Source organism: Anastrepha ludens, chromosome 3, assembly GCF_028408465.1.
Source record: "Anastrepha ludens isolate Willacy chromosome 3, idAnaLude1.1, whole genome shotgun sequence".
NCBI lineage: Eukaryota > Metazoa > Arthropoda > Insecta > Diptera > Tephritidae > Anastrepha > Anastrepha ludens.
In genome coordinates, this window is record NC_071499.1 from 50,529,285 (window position 1) to 50,551,970 (window position 22,686).

The 22,686-nt window shown below is 35.3% G+C and overlaps 1 protein-coding gene across 4 annotated transcripts in view; it reads left to right on the forward strand.

The window, feature by feature from the left end:
• Positions 1 to 352: 352 nt before the first annotated feature.
• LOC128857927 (uncharacterized) overlaps positions 353 to 22,686 on the forward strand; it is a 173,433-nt gene continuing 151,099 nt past the window's right edge. For 3 of the 4 annotated variants that reach the window (XM_054093778.1, XM_054093779.1, XM_054093774.1), the window contains exon 1: positions 353 to 1,244. The gene's annotated coding sequence lies outside the window, so the exon portion shown is untranslated. The remainder of the gene's footprint in view (positions 1,245 to 22,686) is intronic. The other variant, XM_054093777.1, reaches the window with a different exon arrangement.

Genomic DNA, 22,686 nt, shown 5'->3' on the forward strand with positions numbered 1-22,686 from the left:
GGCTCTGGTGTTGTTGTTATTGCTGGTGACGATACTAGTGTTTTTGCAAGGTTCTCAGAGCATTGGCGACACTTTGCAATTACTGTTGTTGCTTCTTCTTCTTCTGCGTGTAGCTAATTTTGCCGTTGTTGTATTGGCGTGCACTTAGCTTCGGCATATCCTTCGGTTCGAGAGTTGACGAATGCTTTATTTGTCTGCACGAGTGCCTGCCTGATGTGTATGCTTTTGGTGCTGTGGTATAGTATTTTAGATACACTATTTGCTGTTGCTGTTATTGTTTTTGTTGCTGCCGCCTTCGTTTCGCGTTGCGTCGTATCGTATTTTTGGCTTCGACGCTTCATTCGATGGTCGATGGTTTCAGTTGTTTACCGTTAGTTGTTGCCTATTGACCGAAAAAGCGGCCGTCACGCGTTCGGCAAACGGCTGTAGCAGCGTGCAACAGCAGCAGCAGCACCATCACAAAAATAACACTAATACCAACGCACAAATACCACGGGCCTCTCATATACAGTCCAAATTCCTAACACTCATACGCCACGTATAACTGCCAAAAGCAGCAGCAGCAGCAACAGCAACAGCGAAAAGCCGCTGACATTGGGCTTGCGTTGGTTTGGCATTGGCGTATGTGTGTGTTTGTCTGTGTGTGTGTGGTGTTGTGCCAACTCCATTTTTATGCAGCCTTAGTGAAGTTGTGCTGCACTTATTGTTATCGCCGCTGCATCTTCGTTTGTCTTATCGCTGCAGTGGCAGAGCAAATGCGTGTACGATGTGATTGCTAAGCGAAACGCAAAGGATAAAAAAAAAAAGCAAAAAAAAAACAGTGTCACGAAAATGTGTATTAATATTTTGAAAAGAATTTTGTGCAAAGAGAAAAATCCAGCAACGATAATGTGACACGCTGTGCGTTTGTGCGTTTTTTGTGGCAGAAGTTTACGCAACATTCTGCTTTTTCATAGTCACTATTTTCGGTTTCTGTTTTTTGTTTTCTTTTTGTGTGTATCGTTGTTGTTGTTGTGCCTACGCCTATCGGATTCCTCCTGCTCTGGGGACGTTTGAAACGCGCGCGCAAGCCTAATCCCCTTACACTTAACGACTTCTTCGCCGCTTTGCTCCTATTTTTCGGTACTTTCGCGTATAACGGTGCCGTCTGTGAGTGTGTTTGTGCGCGTTATTAAAAATTTATTAACAACTCCTTTACGCACCTTAAACTATTTATCTGTGACGCTAACTGATGTGTCCAAATGGTAGAGACACTCAAGTTTTATTCCACTTTATGTTCCCCCAGCTTACAGTTCATATGAATGTAAAAGCGTTTAGATATTCTCCATGGGCTAGAAATGCTGCTTTGAAATTTATTTTTGTGGAAACGATATTAGATAAAAAAAATTTGCTCTCATGCGAATTGGGTGATCTACGATAACTGAAACACGTTTTCCTTGGCTTCACATCGATCTATTAAATTTGTATATTGTGTAATTCGTGCATATGTATGTATGTAGTATATATAAACATGTATGTGTGGCTTGAATATATTTGAAAGTGCTAGTAGATGGTTTTAATTAAGCTTAATTACTGGCTGAACAAAAAAATGTCGAGTTTTTGTTATATGCAGGAAGTACGCAACACTGCCAAGGAAAAAAATTGTATAAAATCAATGGCATTTTTTAGCAACTACAGATTTGCGCTTTATTGTACTAAAATTTGATAAGCTATAAAGTAGAATACCAATAATTTTCTAAAAATTCTAAAAAAAAAAAAGAGTGAGCATAAGCGTCAATGCTGGCATAAATGGTGAGGAGTTACAGAGTTACTTACTTCGCGGGTTGTATATGCGGTATCTGTTTAACCCTCCATTAGGCGCGTTGACTTTATTTACGCGGTTAGGCGCGCGGTCTACGTTCGTAGTCCAACTAATTTTTCTGTTGTAATATTTTATAAAAAAAAAAAATGTTTTTGTTTTTTGCTGATAAAGGTTTATTTATATTATCTTAAACGCCTAAAACATATTTACACTTACTTTTACTTAGCTTTCGTTATAAAAAAAATGACAACAATTAATTCATGTTGCTGTTTAATGTCAAGTTTTTAAAATGTTTGTAGAATTAAAGTGTGTAATAAAAAAATGAACCAAATTCATTCTTATAATAATAAACTAAACTTATATCTATATTAACACAAACTGACCAGTAAAAAAATATAAGGGTATTCAAAAGAGTAAACATAGTTCAAATAGAGAGCACATTTAATTCTGCCAAACAGGCGCTGCACACATCTCTCATATGTTCTTTACATGCATATTTACTACATTTTTGGCTAATTCTTCTGGTGCAAATATAGCATCGCCGAATACAATTTACCTCGGGTTGTGGAGGCGCTAAGGGGTCTTCTAAACCAAGTAAGTGCCGGGATCGGCGCCGCACTTCTTTTGACACGTTTGGAATGGTTGATCGTTCTTCCATTTGAAGTGTTATTAGCTTCCAAGCAATCATTTCAATAAAATCAGATCTTAAAACTTTTTTTTTATTTTCATTGTTATCTGATTTTCTCTCTGCGTAGGCTTCTGGCTCTATAATAGCTTCTTCTTCAGCCGAATAAAGTTCTTGTTCAGAGTCTGTTTGATGAGTCGCTACTTTCTACGATGTTGTGCTCTAGGTCATCTTCATCTGCTTCATCTATTGAACCTTCCTCTTTGCTAGAAAGCTCATCAAACCATTTCGTCCAACATCAGGATCTGTGCTATGTTCCCAATGAATTTTTTTTGCATGAGACATTTCAATCTCTATATAAAACAAAAATACTACTTTCTGTACTGAAAGATTTGTTGCAGTGAATAGTCTATAATTATGAAAATACTATGATTTATAAATAATTCTATTTTTGGAATAATATAACTTACCTAGGTGTTTCAACAGACAAACTTTTAAATTGTGCACTCTGTAAAAAATTTTACGTAATTTGGCGCGTGGATTACAATTGTAGTTCACTCGTATTTAACTTCAAATAAACGGCCTAACCGTGGGTCTACCCGTTTAATTTCACACTAAATTAGTAGTTCTGCATATTAACCCTTTCGCGATATTGTTGCCATATGGCAACAGTAAACTTTAAAAGGCCGTCAACACTCTCTTGTAAAAAATATCAACTTTTTTGTCACATATTTTCAAAAATTGAAGTTTAATGGTTAAACAGAAATAAAATAAATAATAACCGCCCATTATATATCGGTAATACAACATTTTTAAAGAAAGCCTTCTGGCATATAGCACTTCACTCTGAAATTTGTATTTTGCATTTTTAGATTTTTGAGGCATTTCGAGCAAATGTTTTCAACAATTTTTGAATAAAGCATATAGAAAAATGTTCAATCTGTCATTTGGCATATAAATATTTTTTTGCTAGCAGCTTTAAAAGCTGTACTAATTTTTAAAACTAAGCTTGTTGCCATATGGCAACAAATTTCTCCTAAGGTGTTAACTTGCATTAGATTGCAGAAGAAGTTTATTTGCGATTGAAACGAATACACAACATTTGTTGCCATATGGCAACATTAAAAAAAAATCACTTAACAAAAAAAAAAAAAAAAAAAATTATTTGTATTGTTATTGGTCCTAAAATAAATACTCAGACAAAAATTTGGATTTTTTGGATGACGCAATAAAAAGATGTACCGAAAGGGTTAAAGACAGCTATTGAAAAAGGAATTGACTTCTTCAAGCTAAGTTTAAATTGGTTAATGATTAAAGGTGGGTGGATTACATATGTAATCCACGCGCCTAATGGAGGGTTAAAAATGCCATAAAACATCGTTTAACCTTTTTCAATGAGTTTTCCTGTGTACGATAGAGCAAAGCTTCTGTGCAATTGTGTAATATAATTTAATGATAATTTGATATTAGTTTGAGAAAAAAGAAATCCATTATTTTTGCGTACAAATTTTGCGCAAATGGTTTAAAACTCTTTTAGGGTCGATCTTTAGCTGCTGGACGGTGCTACGACTACTAACATGCCGGTCATCTTCTACAATACATATAATTACTGTGATTTTATCGACATTTCTGACATTATCGGCATTTTATTTAACATAAAAAATTCCTAAATGGAATCGACGAAACCAAAATTGTTCGTAATTAACTTTTACAGTATCGGCACCATAAACACCATTTACAATTTCAGCGACTTGGCTTACATTTTGCGCTTTATCAAAGAAAAACTGTAAAATCTCAAGAATTTTCTCTTTTTTGACTTTCAGTGTTAACACCCTGTAACTCACAACTGAATGGAACAAACAAAAAGCTGCACAGGATTTTTTTTAAGTGTGAAATGTTACCTTGCCAACGAGCATACACTTTAAATTGTTTGAACAGCCATTCACCGAGAAAATAGTGGATTTCTTTTTCCCCAAACTAACTGCCTCGTCTGGCCTTGTAGTGGCCTATCTAATAAACCCATGCTCTCAAGAATAACACATCGGCCAATAAGTCCCGGGCCTGGATAATAAAATAAATGATAACGAGTTTGTAGCTTTTCTATGCCTGTTTTGTAGAACATTTATATCTGGCCTCAAAATACGCTTCAGTTTTAGCGATAACTTCCTTATTTGATTGAAATTTCATTACCTGGAGTATTTTTTTGAGGTCTGAAAACAGTCAGTAGTCGCTGGGGGCCAGATCGGGGCCATGCAGTGAGTGTTGAAGCAATTCGAAACGTAATTCATTCAATTTGACCATCGTTTTCATCGATTTGTGACACGGTGCATTGTCTTGGTGAAAGAGGATTTTTTTCTTCTTCATTTTGGACCGTTTTTCTGCGATTTTCTCCTTCAATTGTTCCAATAATTCACAGTAATAATCAAAATTAATTGTTTCGCCTTTTTTCCAAATAATTAATGAAAATTCGCATGGTAGCCCAAAATCCCGACGCCATAACCTTTCCAGCTGACTGTTGCGTCTTTGGTCGCTTTGGACGGCTTTCACCGGGTCCAGCCCATTCAGATGACTGCCGTTTCGACTCTGGTGTGTAGTGGTGGATCCATGTTTCATCCATTATCACATATCGACAAAAAATCTCAGACTTATCCCGCTTAATAATGTCCGAACAGCGATTTGAATCATCAATTCGTTGTTGTTTTTGTTCCGGCGTGAGCACCCATTTCGGCAACAGCTTTTTCATACCCAAATGTTCGTGCAAAACAGTGACAGTGACAGTGCCTTCTGATATCTTCGGGATGTCAGCTATCTCTTGCAACTTCACTTTGCGATTGCCCATGATGATTTTGAGGGTTTTTTCAATATTTTCTGGCGTAACTGCCTCATTTGGACGACCAGAACGTTCAGCATCATCGGTGTCTGTACGCGCACGTTTAAAGTCGCTTGGTGGTTTCTTTCCGATGGAGCAGAGTCTGGATAACGTTTATCGAGCCATTGCTTTGCTTCAACGGAAAACAATGATAAATCAACACACGAAATTGCTTTGAATTTAGTGTTTTTAAAAATAGCAAAAGTAGCGTCACTTAAAGCACTGTAACTTGGTAAATAATAAACTGAATGTCTTGAAATTTTGACAGTATACCTTTAGAGGTTAGCACTATTAAATAACAAACTCGATATGGTATTAGTGGCGCCATCTAGAGGTCAGGCCCGGGGCATATTGGACGATGTGTTATTTCAACGATTTCTTGCTTACCGCTCACCGAATTTAGTGCAAGAACAGATCGATTGTTACGGGAGCTATGTGACATGATGCGCCATACAGATAAAATGAAGTTCATATCGTGAAATTCAGTTCTCAAAACGTCGGCACTTGTGGCTTCGTAATCGAAAGTACTTTTCAAGCTGGATTTTTTGTTTTTTACAAAAAAGAAAGGAATAATGTTGCAAACTCCGAAATTGCCATAAAATTGTCACTCTCTAAAGATACTTTAACGGGGATATTCTAGTGTAGAGGCATGCATTGCGTCCTGTTTTTGAAGCGCTGTACAAAGGAAACAAAAAAAATATTTTGTATCCATTTCTTTATCATTTGTGTATTGATTACTAATTGTTACATTAAAGTATAACCCGCAAACAAAAAAAATTATAATTGAAAAAATTATGCGCAGTCAAAGTAGGGGGTCTGCATAAAAGAGGGTGTCCTGTCGTGCATGATTCCAATCCTCCTGGTGATGTGAAAAATATAAACCAAACGGATTCTTAATTATTATAGATGCCGCTATCGAATGAGTCTGGGATAGGTTAAAAAAAAAATTTTCACAATATGGCGGCTGTTTAAAAGAAAATTTTTTTTTGCATATTTTTTTCAATCATTTCGTTTTTTGTAAATACTAATTAAAAAGTTATACTTTCGAGCTAGGGTCATCCGATGAAGGAATTTTAAAGAATATCCTTCCCTAATTTGAAGTAAGAACTCGAGTTACCCTTAACGCCAGCTCGAAAAAAGTAGTTTTGAGAAAAATGCTTTCAAAGTTTTCAGAAGCGGTCGGATCGGAACCGATGCCATGTCACCAAAAAGTCTATAACTCATGAAATAAAAGGAATTTAAACAAATCCTCTTAATGACATATTCTTAAATGTCTAAACTTTGAAAATATCACAAAAAAAAACATTTCGATTTTTTCAAAATTCTACACTAGAAGGGGGTATTCTTGTGATGACTTTTTATGAACTTTTACATGGCAGGCATTCCTGGTGGTGGTCATGAAATTACCACTCTATGACAAGGGAACTTTCTCTATAAGGTTTTTCTTCTTAGCAAACTAAATTATTACTAAATTTTTTCTTGGAAACATTTACTAATTAGGGAACAAGTAACGCTACAATCGGTGCTTGACATATTCCACCCCTCCACCTAATATGATATTTCTCAACGGCTGTAAGCCACCAGAGTTAGTTATTTCACTACTTTTTTTATTTATTTTTATTTACTTTATTTGTTTATTAAATAAATATACTATTTTACTATTATTTTACGAGTTGTAGCACTAGCGACGGCGGCACTCTGCTGCGTCCTTTTTAATTTTTCTTCATCTGATAAAAAAGAGAAAAAATGTGACCTCTTCTGCGCTGAAAATACACAGTGATGTATGATTTGACTTCAACCGATTTCTTTGATTGGGCCCAATTTAATTCAAAATCGTTTTCTCAATGGCTGAATAGTTTGATAGGAGTAGCTAAATCCCTTTTTTCGTTGCACGAGTTGCACGTCTTTATTCTTCTAAGTCTTCTTTAAGGAATTTGCATGAAGCTATGAAACATTTAATATTCATTCCATGAGCTCATGAGCGCTTCACTGCCATCAACTTCTCTCTCCATCAACTTGCCTATGACATTTATAATTTTCATAAAAAAATATGTTTAATTTCATACCCCATTAGCGAGAGCGAAGCCGATACTTTGCAATCAAATTCATATTCGTATGAGTCGAAGTTCCCAATAACTAAACACATCTCACCACATCTCCTTCCTCATAAAGTCCACTAATTCTTCTCCCTACCTATCGGTCCCTGAACCTACCATTAAAAGATATCTGTAGAGCTATCACAGCTGTTTTTGTCGAATTCCTTTGGCAAATAAGAAAAACTAACCAAAATAAATAAAGTTCTTCCTTTCCCTACTCTCTCAGTACCAACAGGGGCAGCATCGACTTTTTTAGCTCAAATAGCAAAGTCTCGCAGGCATTGACATTTTCAAAGCAATCAATTACTATTTTCTTCGAAAACTTAAACAAATAAGTTGAAAAAAGTAAAACTAGAAATTATTGTGGCAGTGGCTGTCTGTTTAAAACTTGCAATTTATTAAGTTACAACTTTTCTTCCTTAAAGACTTTTAACTTTGCTGCAATAAAATGCACATTTCAGGAACTTCGCCGATACTTATTTTTAGTAACTTTGCTGCCAACTGGTATTTGTGGCGCATGCGAGCGCTATAATTTTCGCTTGTAATGCCTACCCGGTAGGAATGTGGACTAGTAATTGATAACTTGCAGTAAATCCCAAAAAATTGCAATAAATAATAAATGCCAATTAATTATATTATTAAAGGCGGCCGCCGCAGCCGAATGGGTTGGTGCGTGACAACCACTTGGAAGTGCCCGGGTTTGAAACTCCGGGCTTGAAACGCCAAATAATAGAAAAAGACTTCCTTCTGTCATGAAAAAGCTCCTCATAAAAAACCATCTGCCGTTCGGAGTCGGCGTAAAACTGTAGGTTATCCTTTTGTGGAAAAATATCAAGATGCACATTGCAAATAGGAGGAGTAGCTCGATCAACAAAGGGTCTAATTTTTATATATCTATAGTGCATATACATATTGACAAGTTTTGATTATTTACATTTTTATTTTTTAAGACCGTCGCCTCCTTTGAAATGATGTTTTTTGGGTATTTCTTTAAAAGCGTCGCAAACGAAAAAGAAAAAAAAATTTTAAATTTTGTTTTCAGTATTTTATATTTTGATTCATTGTTAAAAAATAAAAAAAAAATTTTGGCTATACGAGGTTCGTTCAAAAAGTTGTGAGCCTTCAAAAAATGGTCTTCCAAAAAAAGGTATGAAATAAAAAAAAAAAATCATTGTTAAAAAAAACTTTTTTTGCTATACGAGGTTCGTTCAAAAAGTTGTGAGCCTTCTAAAAAATAATCTCCCACAAAAAAGTATGAAAAAAAAACAAATCTGAAATCAAAAATACAAAAAAGTTCTTGTTCAGTATGAATGTCGTTATCATATGAACTTCGACGATCTTAAAAAAATAAAATAAAATTTGACAAAGATAAACAACCGTTTTTTGACCCTTTTTTTTGACTTTACAGCTCCGAAAAAAGTACTAAACATTTGTTTTCCGAACGATCGTAGTTCACACGATAACGACATCAATTCTACGTCATTTATATTTTATTTTATCAGAATTGGTCCAGCAAAATCTGTAATGCACAAAGATATCCATTGTCCATGTGAATACCATTTTTTGAAGGTTGACAACTTCTTGAACGAACCTCTTATGGCGAAAAAATTTTTTTATTTTTTAACAAACGATCAAAAAATAAAATACTGAAAAGAAAAATATTAATTTTTCTTTCGTTTCCGTTTTACACGCTTTTAAAGAAACAACAGTTGAGGGTCTTAATACAATTTTTGTTTTAATTTTAATTTCGGTTTTGTTTTTTTAGTTCATTCTGCAACTAATATAAGACCATTAATCCAAGACCTTTAATTCAAGTCGTGTATAAGTTTGAATAATTTCAAGTATGCAATTTTGTAACCCATTTAATTTCAAAGTATAATAAAAAATTCAATCAAAGTAAAATAAAAGTTTGAAGTACCTAAATATTCCCGCTAATTTTTTTCCTGATGGTGTGGTGCATTTTTTCCATATACCGACACCACGTTCTTGGTTGTGGGAAACAACGTCAGGGGGCAAATTTTTCAAAAAAAAAAAAACAAAAAAAAAAAAATTCCATACCCAAATTTCTTATAAAAAAATTTTCAGAACTGCGTTATTATACATAGCCACCTACAACTTGGCGAGTTGATTTCTTCTTAATTGGCGCGATAACCGCTTATGCGATTTTGGCCGAGTTTAACAAAGCGCGCCAGTCGTTTCTTTCTCTTGCTAACCCGCGCCAGTTGGACACACCAAGTGAAGCCAAGTCCTTCTCCACCTGATCTTTCCAACACAGCTTTCACCTGCTGGTACCGCATTAAATACTTTCAAAGCCGGAGTGTTTGAATCCATTCGGACCCTAGATCTTTACTCGCTGCGCTATGTCTTTGTCGTCGTAAAGCTCATACAGCTCATCGTTCCATCGCCTGCGATATTCGCGTGCAAAGGGGCAAAAATCTTGCGCAGAATCTTTCTCTCAAACACTCAAAACGTCGCATCGGATGTTGTCATCGCCCACGCTTCTACGCCAAACGTTACGACGGGCATGATGAGAGCCTTGTAGAGTGTTAGTTTTGTTGCCGAGTGACTATCGTTTAGAAATATGTTGCCACATCCTCGCTACCAACAAGTTTTAGGGGTTATTCCTTCACGACTAAATACGATTGAGAAGCCTTATTAGGTTGTTTATGTCTGTACCAGTCAGCTCTTCAAGGTTCTGAAAAGGCGGTTTGCCAAGGGTTAACATTCTCACCTTCCATAGGGCAAGGTGTTCACAGAGGAAGTGGAAGATAGTTTCCTTCTTTTTCGGTTGATTTCAACTGTGACAGTGTATATTTTGTTAGGCATATCAATTTTGGATGGGCTAGAAGCCAGTTAGCACTGCCGTGAGTCTGCAGGCATTCCTTCGTCTCATATTTATCAATGTTGACGATGGTTTGCGGTGGTAAATTTTGCAACAGACGATTGTTTTGAGAAGATTGTTTTCTTGATTGCACCCAATGGAATGCGGTAAAGGAATATATCGAGAACGTACTACGAAAAAAAAAGATAGACCACGACACAGTGCAACAAAGCGAAGCCTTACAGATAGAGACACAAGAAGACGAGCCCATAGCATGAAAGCTGGCTACAAATATGATCGACCGAGACGTGGGTGAATAAGGCTCGTCCTTTATGGATGCTGTTCTGGGCTCTTCCGAAGTAATACAGAAAGTAGTCCCGGGAAGAGTGTCTCCCAGAAGTAGAGCGGGGATTGTGTTAGTGGTCATACCACTCGACGCAGTGGTTGACGGTCGCTGTAAGTGCGAAAGCATTTAGAACCTTACCTCATCCACCTAGAAAAAAGAGAAATAATTTTAATCATTGCAGATCTAACTAGTTCGTTTGCTTTTTCGTTACCTTCAATGTTCCGATGCCCTGACGCCCAGATTAAGTTAACGTTACGGTTTTCGCTCAAGGTGGTAAGGCTATTCCTGTTTTGTTCCACCCGTTTAGAAGTTATTGTGGCCGAATCCAGTGCCTGGATTGCAGCTTGGGTATCCCAAAGAATAGCGATATTGTCCTTAAAAGAAAAGTATGCGATTAGTAGCCTACAAACTTCCTCTATTGCCAATATTTCCGCCTGAAAGACACTGGGCATTAGGAAGACTACAGAGTTTCAATTCTAAGTCTATGAGAAGGTACAATATATCAGCTTCAACAGAACAATCCATTTTAGAGCCATCTGTATAGACTGCAGTGTCGAAGTCGTGTAGTGAAAGTCCCTTACACCATTCCTCCCGAGATGGAAAGGGAGTAGAGAAATTCCTATTGAATGTCACCGTTGGGACGATGTAATCAGTCCTCGCGGAGGTGAACTGAGTTGGATCAATAATAGACTGGCATGCCCATACGTTTTTCCCGCCAGCAACCAGCTTCATTTAGCTTAAATGCACTCATGGTTGCCATCTTCTTGATATTTAGATCAATTTCCATAACATGAGCCAGTGCATTATGAGCCACCCTAGGGCATGATCTAATTGGACATGACCATGGAGCGTAATACCTTCTACTTTATAAATATTATATAACAAATTTTAACTCGTAAAATCGATTATACTGAAGGTTATGCGATATTTTGTGCTGCACCAAAAGTATTCGGAAAAAATAGCGAGTGCCAACGGGTTTATAGTGTATTTAAAAAAAATACAAATTCCATATACATAGTTGTTGATTCTAAAATTTTTTTAAACTATTTTTACAACTAGTTACAAATTCACGCACAAGAAAATAAATTCTCTCTGCTCCTACAGGGTCGCGTGTGTTCTCGCTGCGCCTTTTAGATTGTGTAGGTTCGATTACTTGTTTGGGCGCATGCAGTTAAGTCAACACGAGAAACGCTCAGCAAAATGTTGCTAAGCTACAACAACAAATTCAGCACAACAACCAGTAAAGTAAAGATCAGCGCACAACTGTAACTTCCTTGCCGGGACGCTGTTAAGTGAAATCCAAGTCGGTCAGTCAGTGAGTCGGCCTGCAGTTGATAAAAGCGGAAGGAAGTAGGCGAAAGTCAACAGTAGCACGAAAGTAAAGTGCAAGAATTTCAATAGAAATTCTAAATTTTACGAAATTTTATGTTTATGTAAGCACCAAAAGTGTAGCAGGGAGCTGAACGTAGTAGTGGAAACTCTATACAAACCATATCCATTTCCTGTAAAAAGTAACTTGAGGCGAGTAAATATTTTCACTTTGACTCGCAAGCAAATCTGCACTCAAAAGTGGCAGACTGCAGTCAAAGTTGTGTGAGCGCACGTTGGTCAAGTGAGTGGTACACACGCACACTCACACAACACACAGCATGCACTTGTGCTTGTATTTATAAACAACAACACTAACAAACTGTCGCCTCCTGCTTCTCCTCCTGCGGCGCAGTGCTTGGAATGACACTCACCTTCCGATATGCAAACACATTTCGTTCATTCGATTTTTCCAGGGCAGGAGTAGTAGTTACTCGTACGTGTGTTGTTTATTCTTGCCTGTGTATTGATTATATGTACGTTGCCTACCACTTGATCGCTCAGCTGTATTACACATGCATACCAGTTATTATCCTTTTGCCAATGTTATCCCTTAACACTTTAAGCCAGCTTAAGTGCAGCTCGTTGCACTACAGGTCGCCAAGCCCTAGACATACATATGTATGTATGCGTGTATGTCTGTGTGTGTGTGTCTATGCAGGCAAGCACGTGTGAAAGTATACACTCTGCCAGCACTAAATGTATAGAAATTTGTTGTTGTTGGGCATCTATTTGTAGTGCCTAAGCGTGGGCGTCAACTATGTATAGCTGCTCTCACCTCCCCCATTCCGCACCATGGAAATCCTTCACAAATTCTAATTCTGTTGTTGGATTTTTAAGTGTTGGCCGTAACTTACATACACACACACACACACGCAAGCGCATTAACATACATACAAAAGCTGCTCATTATGCATTGCGGCAATATTTTGTTTACGCTACAGCTACAGTTAAATATATGAATTCATAATAAGAGCCGCCTACGCACAGCCGAATAATTTTCGAAAATTTATTAAATGCCAATATCCGTACTTTACATGCATTTATCATTTAACAGATTGTTTGGCCCCATAATTAGAAAATATTTTATGCACGAAATTTTAACTGGATTTGTTTTTCGTTGGAATTTCATGGTGCATCCGTAGCTTGAGAGGATAATAAATAATAATAAAAATAATAAAGTAAAAATTAAATTACATAAATTAAATTTTGAAATTATTAACGCATTTTGTGGTGGATTTGTAAATTGTTCTGAAAATTCTGATAAAAGCAACTAAAGGGAACCAGGGAAAGCTCAAATGCGCTCCCACAGTGGGAGGCCATATGTGCAGTTGTGTTCAAAAATATAGTAGTGCAGCACCTCACAACATTCATATTCATTTTTCGACACGTTAAATAGTGTTAAGGGGTTAGGTGGTTTTCAGAGGTTGAAAAAAAGAAGATTTTGATTATTTTTTTTAGTATATAAAATCATATATTTTATTTAAACAATTCACTATATCTAAGATACATATATAAACAATATTTTGTGAAATTTTTATTTAAAAATTTCGAAAACTCAGCCGTTGGTACCTCATCTTCCTTGATGTCTCAAAAAAAAAAAATGCTCTTGCCGTGGACAGCATAACTCATTATTGGTTCATCTAAAATCAAAAAACCAAACGGATTTCGTTAGTACATGGATACATCTCGTTGTTGTATGAAGGAAAAAAAAAAAATCAAAATTTAAATTTTTGACAGGCCTTGAGCCAAAAAACACATTTTTCGACATACATTGGCTCAAAAAAAATAGTTGTAATCAAAAACAAAAAACCTTCGTTCAATAACTAGATAATATTATTTCAAAGATTTGTACAAAATTTGAACTAAATCGCTTCATAACTTTTCGAGATATCGTATCCACCGACTTAAAAAATGGAGTTTTGAGATAAACACGTTTAAAGTTTTAAATTAAAATCACATGCAAAAAAAAATTTTTTTTTAACTCACATAGAATCATCGATTCCAGCACCATAAAGCAAAGTACCTGTTGCTGGCGGCAATATCGAGGGCATCCTTTTGCTCTTGCCTGAGACGAAATCTTGCTTCATGAGTCGTAGAGCTAGCTTTCTTTTCGGCAATAAGTATGCGGTTCTCATCTTTTTTTAGGACATACTCGTGGCTGTTTCGGCCAAGTTTCAAATCCATGCCATGCATGAAATGCAACAAAGCTGAGGCTCCTTCGTTGAAAGTGCCAGCAGCGACATATGCCGCAATCTCTACTATTTTTGTACCAGCAGGAAGTATTTTTGGAGTAATTTTCCAGATTAACTGGCTCAAGCTTTCATTATTGTTTCGTGTGAAGCCACCAATACACCTCTCCAAGAGCTCTTCTTTGCTGAGATCTTCATAAATTGGCTTGATAGCTAATGCTACATCAGTTGGTAATGGATCGTAGTCGTGTTTGTATGATGAAAGTGTCTTCGTTTCGGAAGCACGCTGCCAAGTGCACCATGAGTTGGGGCCTTTTGGACATTTATCGTGCTGTGGATTTTTGTCTGTGGAGATATAATGAAAATAAGTTGCCCATATGCCGTCACCGAAAAGCAGTTTCTTCTTATAGATAGGCCATAATAAATTGTTAATTTATCAATTAATTTGCCACTAAGTTTGCCTTTGCCAGACAGAGTTTTTTTTTAATTGTTTTACCGGTCTTGGTTTTTTTTTTTCAACGGTTTTATTGACCAAATCACGTAAACGCTTGCCCATCCTCTTCTGCACATGTCCTACGCATTCTTTTCTATTTATAATAAAATCGTCGCCATAAGGTTTAACATTAATAACTCCGGAATATGTTTTAGAGTCCTCCGTCACCAATATAATTTGAGTACTTCAGGCCGTATTTTTCAGAAGAACGTTGAAACATTGCAACGATTGATGAAACTTCCATATTACCAGCTGGTCCTTTGTGATTGGCACTACATTCGTTTTTTTCTAAATGATCTTCCATCCATTCTTCATATTCGGATGTGCTTCAGGTTTTTTTTCCAAACTTCACATAATTTGCAATATGAAGATTTTACAAAAATATCCAAAACTTTTCCGCTATAATACCCAATCAACGTAGACACACCATATAATGATGAAAAACCACGCTTTTTCCAAGTACCATCACCTGATACAGGTACATCTGTCGTATCATCAATGCCATTTTCATCAGACGTTAATTGTCTTTCTTCTTTTGCAACCGATGAAAGAAGGATTTCAGCAACCGTCTGAACACAATCATAAATTTTCTGAACGTAAAAATTATATGTTGACTTAGTCCAAAGCACTGACAGCTTTCTGGCACTGCAAAGGTATCTTTGGGAAAACGTGGGGTCTTTCTCAACTATGCATCAGTGGTCTGGATGAGTAGACTCTCTCTAGTGGGAGTCAGGAGGACCTTATCGAGACTACAGCGCACTTTGGCCATCTGTTGCACCTGACCTTTTCCGACTACTTCAGGCCCGGCATTAGATGCTCTGATTGGTTTACCACCACTTGATGCTTTTATCCAATGAGAGACCTTGAAGGCCATCTGCAGGCTGAAACACAATGGGAACTGGTACGGCCCCTGTCCGGCATTGGAACACAGAGAAGACATGGACGTCGATCCAACGTTTATCTCCATGCCCCTTGACTCCATGCCATCAAGAGTCGTACTTGAAAAGAGATACAGTGTAGTGCTACCAGAGGCTCAGTTGTGGGAAGACTCAGAAAATGAGCCCGGCAAACACTGTTTTCGCATTTTTACGGATGTCTCCAGGACCGAGCATGGCTCCGACTCTGGGGTCAACGTGGAATCCAGTGGAACAAAACTGCACTTTGCTCTTGGAATGCATGCATCTGTGTTTTAAGCGGAGGTGTACGCAGTTCAAGAAGCGATGAACTTTGTTCTGGAAAAGCGATGGAGAGGCAGATCTATATGTGTCTGCAGCGACAGCCTAGCTGCGCTTGTGGCCTTAGACAGCCCTCCAGCCACATCAGGGATAGTCAAGTTCTGTAAATCCAGGCTGAACTATGTCGGTAGACATAATAGCCTGATGCTAACATGGGTCCCGAGACACGCGGGTATCGCGGGTAACGAGACATCAGACTCCTTAGCTAAGACGGGCGCTAAGGCCAACTTCTTTGGCGAGCTTGGCAGGCTGAGAGAGGCTGCAGATGGACAAAACTGATGTTACGTGTCATGTCCGATCGACTGTCGCAAACCCTTCTGTCATTAAGCAGAGGGGAGTGCAGACGGCTGGTTGGACTGATGACGGGCCAGTTTCTGGGGGCGAAGCACATGGAAAGGTTGGGCATCTCACACAGAGTACTCTGCCCAGCTTGTGGAGAGGAGGATGAGACGGCGGACCACTTCCTGTGTGTCTGCCCCGCCTACGCTCGAATCAGGTTTGAGGTCTTTGGCACTGATGTCTTAAGAAGCGACCATCTTGGCTCCTTGGCACCACAACATCTACTCAGATTTCTTCAGAGAATAAAAATTCTAAATTTTTTTTTGAATTCAGCTTAGGATATCATTTCTTGGACGTTTGGGAAAAGGAACTAAAAGAGGAGATTAAATGGTTTTGTTGTTGTAAAAGCTTAAAAATTTCCCATAAATTTTTCGGGAATGCTGCTGGAGCGGCAATCCTTGGCCGGATATAAAGCCGGGTCTTTCCGGTAACGTAGAAAAAACCTTGGTGGGGACGAGGCGAGTAAATAATATCGGCCTCTAAACACTTCATATAAAATTTATGGAAAACTAGCATTCCCCAGTGGGCTTCGCACCACCATACATAAAATGTTTTTTATATTGAATCCTCTGGCGTGCTCCCCAATTGGTGTTTTATCGGCTTTTATTATTATTTTGTGGTCAGCGGTGGGCATCAGATCGAGTGCCACTTTGAACAATTTCACCAATTCATTGTGTTGATGGAACATTGTTTGCAATTCATTCACGATTGATCTTCTCGTATTCGTCGAAACTGCACAGCGCTGATCTAATTCACGATTATCATCACCAATAAAATATATTTGCAAAAATTGATTGCCACCATCTGGGAATAGTAGCAAAGACCCAGCTCTATGGTATATTTGACCTTGAATCTGTAAAGTTCGAGAAATATATGTAGATAACGGATCTGAATTTTTAAAAACATCGAACACAGGGACGGCATATAAATTAAATATGATATTGTTTATTCCAAGCGAAGTAATAACCTTAAACGTCGGCATAAATCCATTTCTTATAATATTTGTAGCTCCAAAAGATGTCATTTGAAAGCATGAATTGTATTTTTTAATGTTTAAGAGGAAATGCTTCGACGTTGGTGAATTGCCAAAAACCAATGAATGCAAAGGTTCTGGCGGAAGTTCTAGCACCGGCAATTTGACTTTCCCACCAGCACAGCACATACCAGGCGTTTCGTTTCTGAATTTAATTGCTTTGCAATGTATACATTCTATATTCATTTGGCCAATGTATGCATGCATGCTGTAATCAATGGTGGCATCGTAATTGAAAGACGCGCGGTCCATTTGACGTATATCATAAACGGACGTACGCCCACGACGGTTTCTTGGTGCTTCACTATTAACCGACTGATTTCTCCGTCTGTGTCGTTGTGTTTCCACTTAATTTCGTCGAACACGATCTTCTTCACTTTGTGATCACATAAAATGTCATAACTCAGGAACGGCTGCACCGATTTCAATCAAACTTCACACAAACCACCTCCTCAAAGATAGAAAAGAACTCTAAAATTTTCGTGTCAATCGGTTTGGCGGTTCTTGAGTTATAAGATTACCAAGGAAATGTAACTTCTTTTTATATATATAGATTCCACTTCATCCAATGCGGATTTAATGGTAATTTTAAAAGCCTTAGCGGCACGACTAAGTATTAAATAAAAAATTAAATACAAATGTAGGTAACTAATTTCTTTGGCTAAAGAAAAAATTGAAGGATAGCATCGAATAAACAAAAAATATTTTGGGCCACCCTACTGCTTAATTGGTGTTATGATCGGCTGCTAGCTTCTTTCAACTCTTTCTTTGTGCATTATTGCTTATTTCCCCTCCAACACTGGGGCGCACTCCATAACGATGCGGTGGAGCAGTGGAGTAAAGAGAGTGGAAGAGAGAGCCACTCCAGAAGCCGAATGTTAAGGTTCTCAAACCCTTTGAGCTGGTTTTAGCATTCGGTATTTTGTGGATTAAATAGTGTATAAGTATAAAATAACACACAAATTTGCCTGCCAAATATTAAGCCAGCAAAAAGGTACGAAACAATGCACACTTATAGTTTACTATATACAAATACTCATACAACTTCATACACACATATACTCATATATTCATACTAAAGCGTAGCCACTACCAAAAACATGTCCAACACCTCCTGTAAGTCTCAAATTCAAATAAATATATTTTTATACTTATTTTCGTTGGCTTTATATTTGTCTTATTTGGCTGGTTGGCTGTGGTGGCGTGTTTTCTAGTGCATTCTTACACTGGCTGCGAATAAATGGAAACGTGTGTGCGCGTGTATGTGTGTGTGTGCATAAGTATTGTGCTGTGAGTGCACTTAAAGCAGATAAGCTGCAAGTGGCTGTTTGCCTTACAGTGTTTTGTCCTTATCTGCATCTTGTACGACAACTACCCATCGTTTGTATGACTCGGGTGTGGATACTTATTCGGCTGTTTGGAAATGATGTGCACTTGCGTGTGGTAGACTATACCTGTGCATTTTCTTTTTCAATGCATACATATGCGCGTACACATACATACACCTGTATTCACAATAATAGCAACGCGAAATATTGCAAAGTTTTGACTAATCATTAATTTTTTATTTTGTATATATTTTATTTAATTTTTTGTATATTTGTATTTCATTTTTTTATCTTTTCAATTTTTAATCTTTTTTATTTAAGTTTTTTCTTATTTAGTTCTTTTTATTTAACTTTTTTTAATTTAATGTTTTTATTTATTTTTTTAAATTTTTTTTTTTAATTTTTAATTCAATTTTTTTGTTTTAACTTTATTATTTAAGTTTTTTCTTAGCTAGTTTTTTTCATTTAATTTTTTTTTTATTTAATTTTTTTATTCATTATTTTATTTTTGTTTAAATTTTTTTTTTTTATTTTGTTTTTTTATATTTTTTTAAAGTTTTTTTTAAATCTTTTTTTTTAGGTTTTTCTTATTTAGTGTTTTTTGATTTAATTTTTTTTATTTATTACAAGCTTAAACCCGCGGCCCCGCTCGCGTAGGAGTAGTTTTGAGGAATTTGGGATATGTATATAAAAGAATTACAAACAATAATTTCATAGAAAATAATTTTTTATTAATAACCATAATATTACAATACCCGGCATCCGTTGTTATGCCTCGTTGAATAAAATCAAAACAACCAATCAGAAAAATATCAAGCAAAATTATGTTTATTAATTTTCTATCTCAAACCGTTTTTGAACTTTGCATTTGGGTCATAGTTGGACAGCTTATGCGGATTATGAAGTCTAGAGTGTGCTATAAATAGTGGGAAATAGGAAAAACTAAGATTTTTAAGATTAAATTTAAGCAAATATATGATTATTAGTGACGAATGAGAGTGGTGGCGCGGCCTGGGGGCTGTGGGAATGGAGTTCCATCAAAAAAACATGCCTATAACCTTCATTGGGTGAAAATATGAATGTATAAAAATGTTTACGTCATTTGGTGTTGTCGTTTCGTAGTGATGCGCGGACAACCTACAGACATTCGCCTTTATAGTATAGATTTTATTTGTTTTTCTAATTTTTTATTTATTTTTTTTTTTTTTTCATTTTATTTTTTACTTATATTTTTTATTTAACTTTTTTTTTAACTTTTTTATTTAATTTTTTTCTTTATTATTTAATTTTTTTTTTAATTTTTTATTTTATTTTTTTTTTTTATAATTTTTTTATTTAATTTTTTTATTCTTCTTTATGTAAGTTTTTTCTTATTTAGTGTTTTTTATTTAATTTTTTTTATTTATTTATTTATATTTATTTGTTTGTATTTTTTTTATTTATTATTTCATTGTTTTTTTTTATTTTTTGATATTGTTTATTTAATTTTTTTTAACTTTTTATTTAAGTTTTTTCTGATTTAGTTTTTTTTATGTAATTTTTTTTTAATTTATTTTGTTTTTGTTTATTATTTAATTTTTTTTTTTAATTTTTATTTTATTTATTTTTTAATCTTTTTTATTTAAGTTTTTTCTTCTTTAGTTTTTCTGATTTAATTTTTTTATGTCGATCGTCTTGTCTGGTTGTTATGCGTTTGCGACCACGTTTTTCAGCTATTTTTAATGTCTTGGCGTTCTTCTCCGCTGCAGTGTTTCCCTCGGCCCTCTATTAAGAATTTAAAAAACAAAACGAAATGCTTAAATTTTACTAATTCTTATTTAATTTGTTTTTTATATTTACTTTTCAGTTTTCTACACAAAATGATTGATAATAAATTTTTCATAATATTTCGTAATTCACACGCCAATTTTTTTAAAATACTTGCATAGCAACTACTTCAAGATAATGCTTCGAACATTACTTGTGGAATCCCGTTGGAAGTATCGCTGGAAGAGTGCATTGTGTCCATGTGCCGAAAAATTGTGATTGAATATAGTTGGCATGGGCACTCCTATTATTTTGAACACTGCTGTATTTGTAATATTACTTACCGACAAAAATTCATTTTAAAGTGTTGTAGTTGTGTCTGCGTAGGTGTATTGCCTTTGGGCATTTTTGGACTGCGATTCTTACTTTCCTGTAGTTGTGGTTGCGTCACCTTGCATTTCTGCTTCTTCTTCTACTACGTGCTGCACACAGCCTTTGCCTGCCATTTTTTTACAATTCGCTTTTATTTTTATATTTTTCTCTGTTTTTTCTGCTTTTTCACCCATATTTATAAATATTTCATTCTTGTCTGCTTTATCTCTTGGCCTTTGCGTGCCATTAAAGTGTGACTCACGTGACTCGTTTGTCAGCGTTGCAGTAACAAATTGGTGTGCATGGCGGTGTGTGTGTGTGTGCTTATTTGTAGTTACATGCAATACACTCAGCTGCTATAAAAAAATTTTGCATAACGATGTCGCTTGCTCCATATAAGGGCTATCCTTGCACATTCCAATATAGCTGTATATACACACATTTGCCCATACACACAAACTTCTACTTAGCTCTTTTTGACTGTAAAGCTAAAACAAAGTACTGACGGCATATACATGCGAAAATGCACAGAAATAAATATGAATGCCCACATACTCACATTCTTGCGCTTATCCATATGAATATCAATTCATTGTTGCTCCACAAGAGTGAAAATATATGAAAAAAATAATGATAATTCAAAAATAATGATAATAGAAGAATAAAAAAAATTAATAAAAAAATATAAAAATTATAAAAAATACAAAAAGAATAATAAAATTGTAACAAAAAAAAAAAATAAAAAAAAATAATTATAATAAAAAAGTAATAACAACAAAAAATTATAATAATAAAAAAATTCGAAAAATAAAAAAAATAAAAAAATTAAAAATAAATATAATAAAAGATTTAAAAAATATAAATAATAATAATAATAAAAAAAAAATAATAAAAAAAAATAAAAAAAAAGTAAAATAAAAAATAATATTAATAATAAAAAAAATATTCAAAATTTTTATTAAGGGATTAAAAAAAAGTTCAAAAAATAATAATAATATGATAATAATACTAATAATATTAAAATAATAAATAATATATTAATAATAATAAAATAATAAATAATAATAATAATAAAATAATAAATAATAATAATAATAAAATAATAAATAATAATAATAATAAAATAATAAATAATAATAATGTATTAATAAATAATAAAAAAATAAAAATAAAAAATAACAATAATAAAAAATAAAAATAATAATAAAATAATATAATAATTAAAAAATAATAACAAAAAGATAATAAAAAAGTTCGCATCATAAAAAAAAATAATAACAATAAAAAATAATAATCAAAGAAAAATGATAATAATAAAAAAATGATAATAAAAACAAATAAACAAAAAAAATCTAAAAAAAAAATTTTTTTAATGTCAAATAAAGAATAATAAAAAAAAACTAAAAAAAATCATATTCCTTTACTTTATTCCCTCTTTCCAGCATTTTTGCTTCATACATTTCTTTCATGTGTCATGCATCTGACTTGCACACTTTGCTGCGAGTATTTTTCCTCGACGACTTACATTTCAAAAGTGCATTTGCCAGCCTCCTACACTCCAACCCTTCTCTCACCTAACTGCACTTATTCATTTGAGATTCGACATTTGCTTATGCTACTTTTTAGTCGTCATGCTCATGGGCTCCTCTTCCCCTTGCATTTCACCTTCCTGTGTTGTACATTTCTTACCTTTTCTTTCTTCCTTTCATCGCACACGGAGAGACAGACGTGCATGAGTGTTATGTCCTGCAACATGTCGCATTTGCTGTGTTGATGTGCATGGCAAAACATTGCTACGCAATTAATAATTCATAACATGTTGAGCACATTTTCGCATATGCGCCTAAACGTATGCAACGACCAGCTGCTTGGACTGCTTGCTTCCCTACCTCACTGGTACAATTGACGTGTATGGCATTAACGCATACGCACACATACATACACGCATCCGCATATGCTTACCTATGTATTGCTTTCAAACTTCGTTCGAAAGTGTGGCAAACTGTCTAACTCGACAAGTGG